Here is a 9,636-nt window from a genome sequence, read left to right as displayed (position 1 = left end):
GAAAGACCAGGGGAATATAACCATTAAAGATTCTGTTTTTACAGCTTGCTTTCTCCCCGGCTTTGGGCCGGTGCCAATGTGCATGGTTTATGTTCTCCATAAAGAGACAGGTTAGTTGCCTGATGGCAGTGAGCACAGTCATACAAATTGCTTCCCCCCTTGAAGTCATTGAATAAGGATCAAGTACTAAAATGGAGGATTTGGTTCATCATATTTTCAGGGGGACTGCTCTTGTGAAAAACTTTCAGAGATGGGGAGAGCCTACAGGTTCTAGGCAGTGGTGTGTGAGTGTGTGTGTGTGTGTGTGTGCGCGTGTGTGTTGTTATATCAAGAATATCAAGGGGCACCTGGGTGGCTCAGTCTGTTAAATGTCCGACTTCAGCTCACGATCTTGTGGCTTGTAGGTTCAAGCCCCGCGTCAGGCTCTGTGCTGACAGTCCGGAGCCTGAAGCCTGCTTCAGATTCCGTGTCTCCCTCTCTCTCTCTGCCCCTCCCTCACTCATACACTGTCTCCCAAAAGTAAGTAAACGTTTAAAAAAAGAATATCAATTATGCTGGTAGCTGATATTTTTAGTGCCGCTTATATGCCATGAATGGCATGAAGGACTTGATAAGCTTTAGACCCTTTGTTCTGTCTATAACCAGATAAGCTTGGCACCATCATTACCCCCTTCACAGGTGAGTTAATGCAGAAGTGATGAACTAGCCCATGGTCACACAGGTAAGAAGCGGGGCTCATTGTAACTCCGCCTCCCCGAGGCTGGAGGTCCAGTCCTGACCCCTGGTATTTCCTGCCCCACCTCCTGAGCCTGTAGCCCTGCCCAGACCCTCACCGGACACACAGAGGGCTTCACCTGGGAGGGGTGTGCAGCCCCCGAGTTAGCCTCTCACGGGGAAACACTCGAGCCAACCCCGGGACTGGGCTCAGGCAGGCGGCCCGGCCAGCTTTGGCAGTGAAGGGATTTGGGCTCCAGCCTCAGGGTGCACCTTGAACTGGTGGAGGTTATGTGCAGCTGCCTCTGACTTCCCTCACAGTAACTGATGACGGGCCCCTCCCTCCCAAATCCTTGGGATTTGTTTTATGTTTTCCTCAAAGGCTCCAGGGTGAGCGTGACGCCGGCACATAAATCTCAGTCAAGCGGTAGGGCCGGTGGGAGGACAGGTCAGGAACGAGAAAGCCCAAACACATATGGGAAGGGCGGCCGGCTCACAGGGCCTCCGCTCTGGGGCGGCGCCGGGCCAAGGAGGCCACCTCCCAGTGGCCGCTCCCCAGGCCCAGGACACCAGGGTCAGCGGGTCGCCAGCCCTGGCAGAGGCGGCATCTCCAGCTGCTACTAAGAAGAAGAATTCCTGTCAGGTGTTTGCTGTGGCTCACGCATTTGTCAGAGTCCCGACTCAGGTTCCCAGACGTTTATGGAGTTGAGTCCCCGGGGTGGGGGTGGGGGGGGAGGGTGGTGCGTGAGCAAACTGTGAGGTCGGCCTACCTCCCACCAACATTACTCCACTTCTCACTGCCAAAATTGGACAGCTCTCCACCCTTCACCACCCAAACACTTAAAACAAACAAAAAATAGAAAGAAATTCAGTCAAACTGGTTTGTGTATAGACATAGCCCCCAGCTACCAACAAACACCGGTGGTTGGAAGTGGAGTAAGTCACTCAGAAGTTTGAGAGCTTGGGAAGCAACTTTAATACATTGGTCACAGACGCCTAACTTTGCGCACGGGTCACTGCTGGCCTCTTTCACGTCAGAGGCCAGTGTCCCGGCACCAGCTAGGCCCACCTCGACCACGGTTTAACGGTGGTAAAACTGGGCCCTCGGTCATTCTTCACCTGCTCTGTTTTCTCCTGTGGTACCTGTCACTTTCTAATGGTTATGTTTATTGTTGATCACCTGTCTTCTGTCTCTTAGAATGTGAGCTCCATGAGTCAGGGGCTTTGTGTGTCTTGTTCACTCATGTCTCCCAAATACCTGGACCAGTGACTGAGTGAGGAAATAAGTGGGCAAACAAGTGCTTGCTGAGGGGCGTAGTTCAGAATGAAAGGCTCAGGCTTAGCATGCTCCTCTCTTCCTGAAAGTTTGAGTCCGAATAATCAGAGCTGGCTGATTTGGAAATGATACTTCAAGAAGATGGTGAGCATCCCAGGACTGGGGACATTCACTTGGCAAAGAGGATGGAAAGGAAGTCCAAGCCTCAGATGCCCAGGTGGTCTCTCGGCCCTGTAAGGCCCCATCTACCTCTTTTGCCAAGACTTTTGTTGCATTAGCTGGTGCTCGCCTCAGTTCCAAAGAAGTGATGAACAGGACAAGGCAAGGTTGGCAAGGTAGATGGCCTGGGGGATCTTTTCTAGAGATCTGTAACATTGATGAGTTGGAGGAATGCATCAAGATGGGCATTGCTTCAAGTCTTATTCTCTTGGTTGCACATAACAGAACAGCCAGCGCTCCCTTGTACAACCTTGAACCAATCACTATGGCCAGGGGAATGGAGCGAACCAACTGGTCATGTGTGTGACTCTGGATCCAAGTGTGGGGTCAGTGTCCCTGGCTGACAGTAAATTAGGAGAAGAGAAAAAGTGGGTCCTCAAATGAAAATTAGGATGCTTCCTTCCATAGGTAGGAAGAGTGGGTTCTTGGGAGGAATGCTAACAAATGACAGTTCCAATGATGTGAAAGGAAACCCATCTAGAGCAGAGGCAGAATGGTTCCACCTCAAAGGCCAGCTCCAGTTGATTGTCAGGGGCTCTCTGGAATGCCGTGTTGAGAATAGCCTGAGACCAAGCCAAGGGGAAAAAAATGTCATGATGGATTAGAAATACCTGCTGTGTGCTCTGAAAACATTTGGGTGCCAGATATTTGTTCTCCTTTATTTAGGCATTAGCCAGTGGAAATGATTAGAAGTGAAAACATGTAGAGTGACAATTATGCTAGGTCGTGGTCAGTTTTGAAACTTGCAGTGAGTTTATTTATTAAAGTCCTTGTTGCTTTATTTTTCACACACCCAGTCAGAACAAAAAAAAAAAAAAATGAGGATCTAATATACAAGGCCACTCATCGCCATCAATGTCAATCGGATATGGTGAACTAAGGTGACATTCAACCTTTCCTTTTTCATTGGTGGCATTGCGAAGACTATCCATGATGTGACTCTGACCAGGACTTGCCAGTTGGCATTCGGTCAGTAGCCACTTGCTTGTCTTTTTTCCCCTTTGCTCAACAAATCTTGACCAAGCCCTATTTGTGATAGGCACTCTGCTAGCCACTGCGTAAACAGTGGTGAGCAAAACAACTCCAGTCCCTGTCCTCACTGAGTTCATGGCCCATTGACAGCAGCCTTGTTGGTTTATAAACTCTTTGCCATGTTTCTTTTTATTCCTAATTTGTCATCTCTGGAGAAGCCATGTTCAGGTCTATTCCATTCTAGCTCAAGAACTGCGACTAGATCTTTTACCGGGAAATGTCACCACTCCTAAATTTGGGGGAGAACATAAGGTGGCTAAGGCAAACCTGTTCTCCTCTGTATGTACTGAGTATCAATTCGAAGAAGATGCTTATCAACAAAGCCACTGTTTGGAAGCTGAATTATAATTCTGGCATTTCATACACATGATCTCACTTAACACATCAGCAGTCCTCATGGGAGGGTACTGTTGTTAATAATGCCATTGTCTCGCCAATAAGAAAGCCGAGGCTCACAGAAGTAAAATGGCTTTCAAACATCACACAGGTAACAAAAGGTGGAGCTGGGAACCAAATCTGTGTTTTCTTATTTCAAGGGCTAGGTTTCTAACCACCAGGCAGTACTGCTGTGCCATGAGCTCCTAGGAATAGAACGATGGTTTGATTATACAAATGACCCCAAATGGGTGAAAATTCCTTTTTCACGGTTCATGATCAAGATGCTGGCAAGCTCAATTTCTAGAGGGAGCTCTCTTCCGGATTTGTTGACTGCTGCCTTGTTGCTGAGTGATCACATAGCCTTTTTTTCTGTGCCTTTATGCATGCAGAGAGAGAGAGACAGTGAGAATAACAGAGAGCACGAGCAAGCTGTAATATCCCCTCTTATAAGGATACCAATCCTATCTGACTTAACCTTAACTGCTTCCTTTAGAGGTCCCATCTCCAAATATGGCTATGGGGGAGTTAGAGTTTCAACATATGAATTTTGGAGGGGACACAAATATTCAGTCCATGGCACTCCTTTTCCTGTGACTAAAGTTATCTTATAGGTTAAGGGAAAATCATTATGCATACTGGCTATCTCCAGTGGTGGGGCATTAACTTTGCCAATACAGAAGGTCAAGACATTTGTGGCATGCATAATTCATTGAGAATTAATGAATTATTGGGAGTTAAGAATCTAATGATGTTTGTATTTCCTTTAAGTGGATAGGACCTAAGGCCTTTTCCTGCTTCTCATATTGGATTTTTATGCCTTTCCTGCTTCTCATGGTGGATGCAGTACCCAGGGGTAGTAACTAACCATCTGAGTATCCTCAGGTCTTCTGATTTCATATAATATTCTTCTTTTTAGTAAAGATAACTCCCGTTAAGTTTAATGTAATGGGATTTAATTTTTACATCTTTGTAAGAAATTTTGTAAAAATAACCAGAAAAACTCATTTTGCCATTTTCTACTCTTTGCTTGAGGGATTTTGTGTGTGTGTGTGTGTGTGTGTGTACAAAAGTGTGTCACTATATTTATGAGACCCTTTTGGATTGAACTAGGTTTTCATAAATTTCGCAGACTATTGGAAAGCTTTCCTTCTCTACTTCCTCATGTAGGTGTCCTTCTGCCAAGTGGATCATTGTGGGTCTGAGGAATTAGAGGTGTGGTTATTTCCTTAGTGAGTTGTATAATCTCTTCCCAGAGCACCCCATCCAAGTACAACATCCATGGTTGTAATGGAGGCGGCAGCCTTACCTGGTGGTGCCTAAGCTCTCACTGATGGGCCATCACTGGCCATGAGGAGTCAGCCCAGCGGGCCTGCATTCCAGGGATTTAGGAATTTGGGGGTGAAATTAAAATTTTGTAAGCATTATATTTCAGAACTGAAAGAATGTAAAAGCCCTGTAGAAAAGATTCTCCAGTTCCCTCCCTGACCAGGAATGTCTGGCAAAGTAGATTTTGTGATTTTGAAGGGGCCGCCTATAAATGTTTCTTCATAGCAGAGTTGAAGATCATTAGCCCGATACACAGTTATGAGTTCTGAGAGAGGATAACCCTCTTCTTTTGGGTGAGTCCATATTTTTCATACCTCTGAGGCCTTGGTGTCAGGAGGGGAAAGGCCATTGAATGGTGAAATTTCCCAAGGAGTGGGTCATCATGGGTCTAGTTACCAAGTGATCAGTTCCCATCTGGCTTTACAAGGAAGGAGGAGTGGCTGGAGAGGAGTCTAGGAAGGATCCCTTGACATCTAACGTGCATTGACCATGCCATCTTAGACAAGCAAGATGACTCTGAAAATTTTTCAACTTTATTGTTTTATTTATTACGGTGCTTTCATTCATAGGTTTATTCAGCAACTTTATTGAATGCCTACCATGTAGAAGTACCATGCAAAAACTGTAGTGGTAGGCAAGAAAAAGAGGATCCTTGTCTCCTAGGACAAGATGGTCCTTTCCTTGTCAGGGAAGACTGGAATGTGGTCCGTTATAATTAGTGTGGAAGGTGCCGATGGTGGGAAGTACATGGGAAAGGATCCATCCCTGTCTTGGAGGGAGGGGTAATTGACTTGAGACCTAAGAGTTGAACAGGAAATTTTCAGGTTCCACTGGGGCTACCATGAAGGTTAGAGGGTCAAGAGGGAGAAGAGCAGTTCCAACAGAGGGAACAGAATGTGCAAAAGCCTAGAAGCTAGGAGTCAGGAGTATTATGTATTTGAGGACCTGAAAGAAACTCAGAATGTTCTGAGACTGAAGACTTCTCTGTTTTCCCAGGGGAGCATTGGGATGGTGGTAGGTATACAAGTCGGAGAAGACTTGAAGAAACAGGTTTAAATTTTTAGTTCATTGGCCTGTCTTGCTCCATTGTGAACTCAGACCTTTCCTTGGTGGTGCAGAACCAGATGGTGTGGCTCTGAACTCACATTAGGCACTGTGCGATTAAATAGCTACAGACATATCATGGAACAGAGGAAAAAATTACTTTGTGCTATTTTATTGTGTGAAAATGTTCCTGTTAGGAAAATTGAGGATATAAGATAGTACATGGAGTACAGTGACAGCTGTGTTAAAATAATACAACAACAAAAGAAGTTTATGCGTTGAAAAAAGAAACAAAATACACCAATGTGTTAATTGTCAGTGGGTAATGGGATTCAGTGTTAATTTTTCATTTTTCATTTGCATTTATTATCCACATTTTCCATGGATGAGCAAGTATTAAGAGGGGGAAAACCAAGAAAAAATCTCTACCAGTTAACCGCCAAACGTTTATTCAGTTACAAAGGAGGAGCACTAAAGAAGACAGCACAGAGTCTCTTGTCTCCAGGACCCGGGTCTCCTGGTGGGGGAAGGAATATGTAAGCACTGATAGGAAGCCCAGACCAGCTTAGTCAGGAGGGACTTTTCTCTGCAGCAACCTTCTTTTGAGTCAGCAACCACCGTAGAGAGGATGAACGCATCCCCTGTGAGACTGTGGAATGACAGGAGTCAAGGAGAGCATTTTCCAGAAGGCTTCTTGTTTTCTTCCTGTACAGTTCTCCATGGGATTGTTTCTATTTCTTATTTGACTTACCTTGGTAGACACAATAAGGTTGGAGGTAATGGGACCAGCCAGGAGCAAAGGAGTTCTAAGGCTGATCTTTTCTTGCCTGGGAAATATCGCATGTCTGTCAGGAAAATTCAGTGGGCAATTGACAAACACAAAGCTCAAAATAAATAGAGAACCTAAAACAGACCATCTATACGTGTTCACACTAGGTCACTCTCTACAAATGAAAAAAAAAATCTGATACATATGTATAAAATACCAAATGCTTTCAACTGGGATAGCAAGGTGAAGGCAGAGTTGTAAGCAACCTCAAGATCTGAAGATTGAACTTGGTGAAATATCATATCTGGGGTAAATGTTTGCATCAGACATTAAATAGAATTGCCCCTTCTTCTTCTTCTCCTTCTCCTTAAATAGAATTGCCTTTGGCAGAGCAGTGAAGTATCTACAGATCAATTGGCCTCAAGATCAGAGCCAGTGAAGGTCCAAAAAGTGAAGCTAAAGCATTGAGAGAAACTTTAATAGTACAAGTTTGCGAGGGAAAAAAAAGTATGCATTTGTCAATGAATGAGAAAGCAGAGTTTTACTTACTAGGGTCAAGTTTACATGCATTAAAAAAAGAAAATCCTCCCTGGAGACCTCAACAATTTTTATAATTGTAGTATAGAAGTTAAATGTTTTAGCTGAAGGAAAAAAATGAGTTGAGTTTTCCAGCTGTGCGTCTGCTCGGCTAGTCAGGGACAGGAGGAGAGGGGGCTGTTAAAAGTGCAAATCAGCAGTGTTATCTTTCAGGCCTGGGAAGCTACTGTGGCTGGTTGGGTGGCTCCGGTTATAGATGATCTGTCTATGGCAGTGTCAGCAAAGGGACAGCCTGTTTCCCTTCCCACTCGTGCCCTGGGAGCAAAGGAGTGAATCTGAAACCAGGACCTGACAACGGGGCGGGGGGATGAGATGGTGTCAGTTCACTATCTTCAGAATTGTCGCCAGACATCCAAACAGATGATCCCAGAGATTTTTTTTTTTTTTCAGCTGAAGTTCAGAATCAATTCCTAGATGTTGGCTCTTCCTTCATGGGGCTTCAGGTCACTAGTCAATGCAATAGAACAGTGTGATTGATTGCAACGGTATCATATATTATAATAATAAAAGATGTGTTACTGATACCGTAAGAGCTATTTTTATCTTGTTCTTCCCTTATTTTTCATCTGTATCAGTGTGGTTTATGTAAACCTGACACATTTGTGTATGTGAAACAGATGCAGCGTAAAACACAGTTGTGTCTGTTCGAACCATATTTTTTCAATCATGAACATGATTTATGAAAATGTTCTCTGTGTATGAGCTTTTTCTTTCTCTCTCAAACAAAATGCCCAATAATTATAAATCTAACATTCAATTTTTCTGGTACTTAGAGAGATAGAAGAAGTTAAGTTTTTAAGTTGCTTTGCCTAATCTGTCTTCATTAGGTGTTGCAAGAGAAACAGTGTGTGAGTGTTCTGCAGAGACAAATGAGAACTTTGGAAAATAACTCGCCATTCGAATGTATGATATGGAAATGGCCCTTCAGCCATACTGAGCCACAGCCCCTAAAGTGCTCTCCCCAAGCCAAAGCATAAGAGACTCTTAAAAACTGAGAACAAACTGAGGGTTGATGGGGGGGTGGGACGGAGGGGAGGGTGGGTGATGGGTATTGAGGAGGGCACCTTTTGGGATGAGCACTGGGTGTTGTATGGAAACCAATTTGACAATAAATTTCATATATTGAAAAATAAAAAAAAAATAAAGTGCTCTCCCCAAGGTCCTGCTTCCTCTATCATCTCATAGTGAATGGCAAAAAGAAAATTAGGATCTTCCCAAATAGGTCAGCCTCCACTTCCAGTGGAGGTGCATGAGTGCGTTTCCATGAGAGAAATGATTGCATCCAAATATTCTTTTTTTTTCCTTTTTCAAATATTCTTTATCACTACAGATGGGCCCGTTATTCGTCGGAGTTTTCAGACCTAGAACCTAGTAGTCTTGTTCACCCTCATGTTCAATCTGTGACTGTGGGTTGGATAGAGTTTATCTCCTTCTCTACAAGACACCCTAGACCAAACCATCACCATCTGCCTCCTGGACTAATCTCCCCAAATCTACTCCTGCCCTTCCTTGAGCCCCCTTGGTTTCTGTGACCAGTCTGATCTGAAGGGACAAGTAGGCTGGGGTACCTGGGTGCCTCAGTCGGTTAAGCATCTGACTTCAGCTCAGGTCTTGATCTCACGGTCCGTGGGTTCGAGCCCCGCGTCAGGCTCTGTGCTGACAGCTCGGAGCCTTGAGCCTGTTTCCGATTCTGTGTCTCCCTCTCTCTCTGACCCTCCCCCGTTCATGCTCTGTCTCTCTCTGTCTCAAAAATAAATAAACGTTAAAAAAAATTTGAAGGGACAGGTAGGGGGGCCAGTTACCAGCCCCCCGATGAGACCTGTGTGGCTGTAGGAGAGGACACATCATAACTCCAGGAGGGGTGGCCTTCAGTAGAATGAAAGAATGAACCGTGAATAAATACCCCGTCTCTCTCTCCTCTCCTTTTCCATATGCCCCTGGCACTTTCCACTGACTGAACCCAACTCAAATGTGGACAGCAGAAAGTCCCAGGGGATGAACTCTGCAGAGGTCACCGTCCATGGGTACAGAGCAAGATGGAGAAGAGTGGAGAGTGGATCAGAGTGGAAGGCACACGGCACACAGGGAATATCCCATACATAGTTCTTCTGTTTAAAACCCTTCCAGTGGCACCCCGTTGCACTTCGGCTGGGTGCCTACTATCCGATCTCAAACAGTGGCAAGCCAGAGTGTTAGAATTCAAGAAAAGAATAATTGTAGTTTCCTTACTTTTCCAGCTATAGTAAAAGCTGATGCCAACACCTGCTTTCACGAGAAGATT

Source organism: Lynx canadensis, chromosome A2, assembly GCF_007474595.2.
Source record: "Lynx canadensis isolate LIC74 chromosome A2, mLynCan4.pri.v2, whole genome shotgun sequence".
Classification (NCBI taxonomy): Eukaryota; Metazoa; Chordata; class Mammalia; order Carnivora; family Felidae; genus Lynx; species Lynx canadensis.
Note: the sequence above shows the minus strand (reverse complement) of the source record.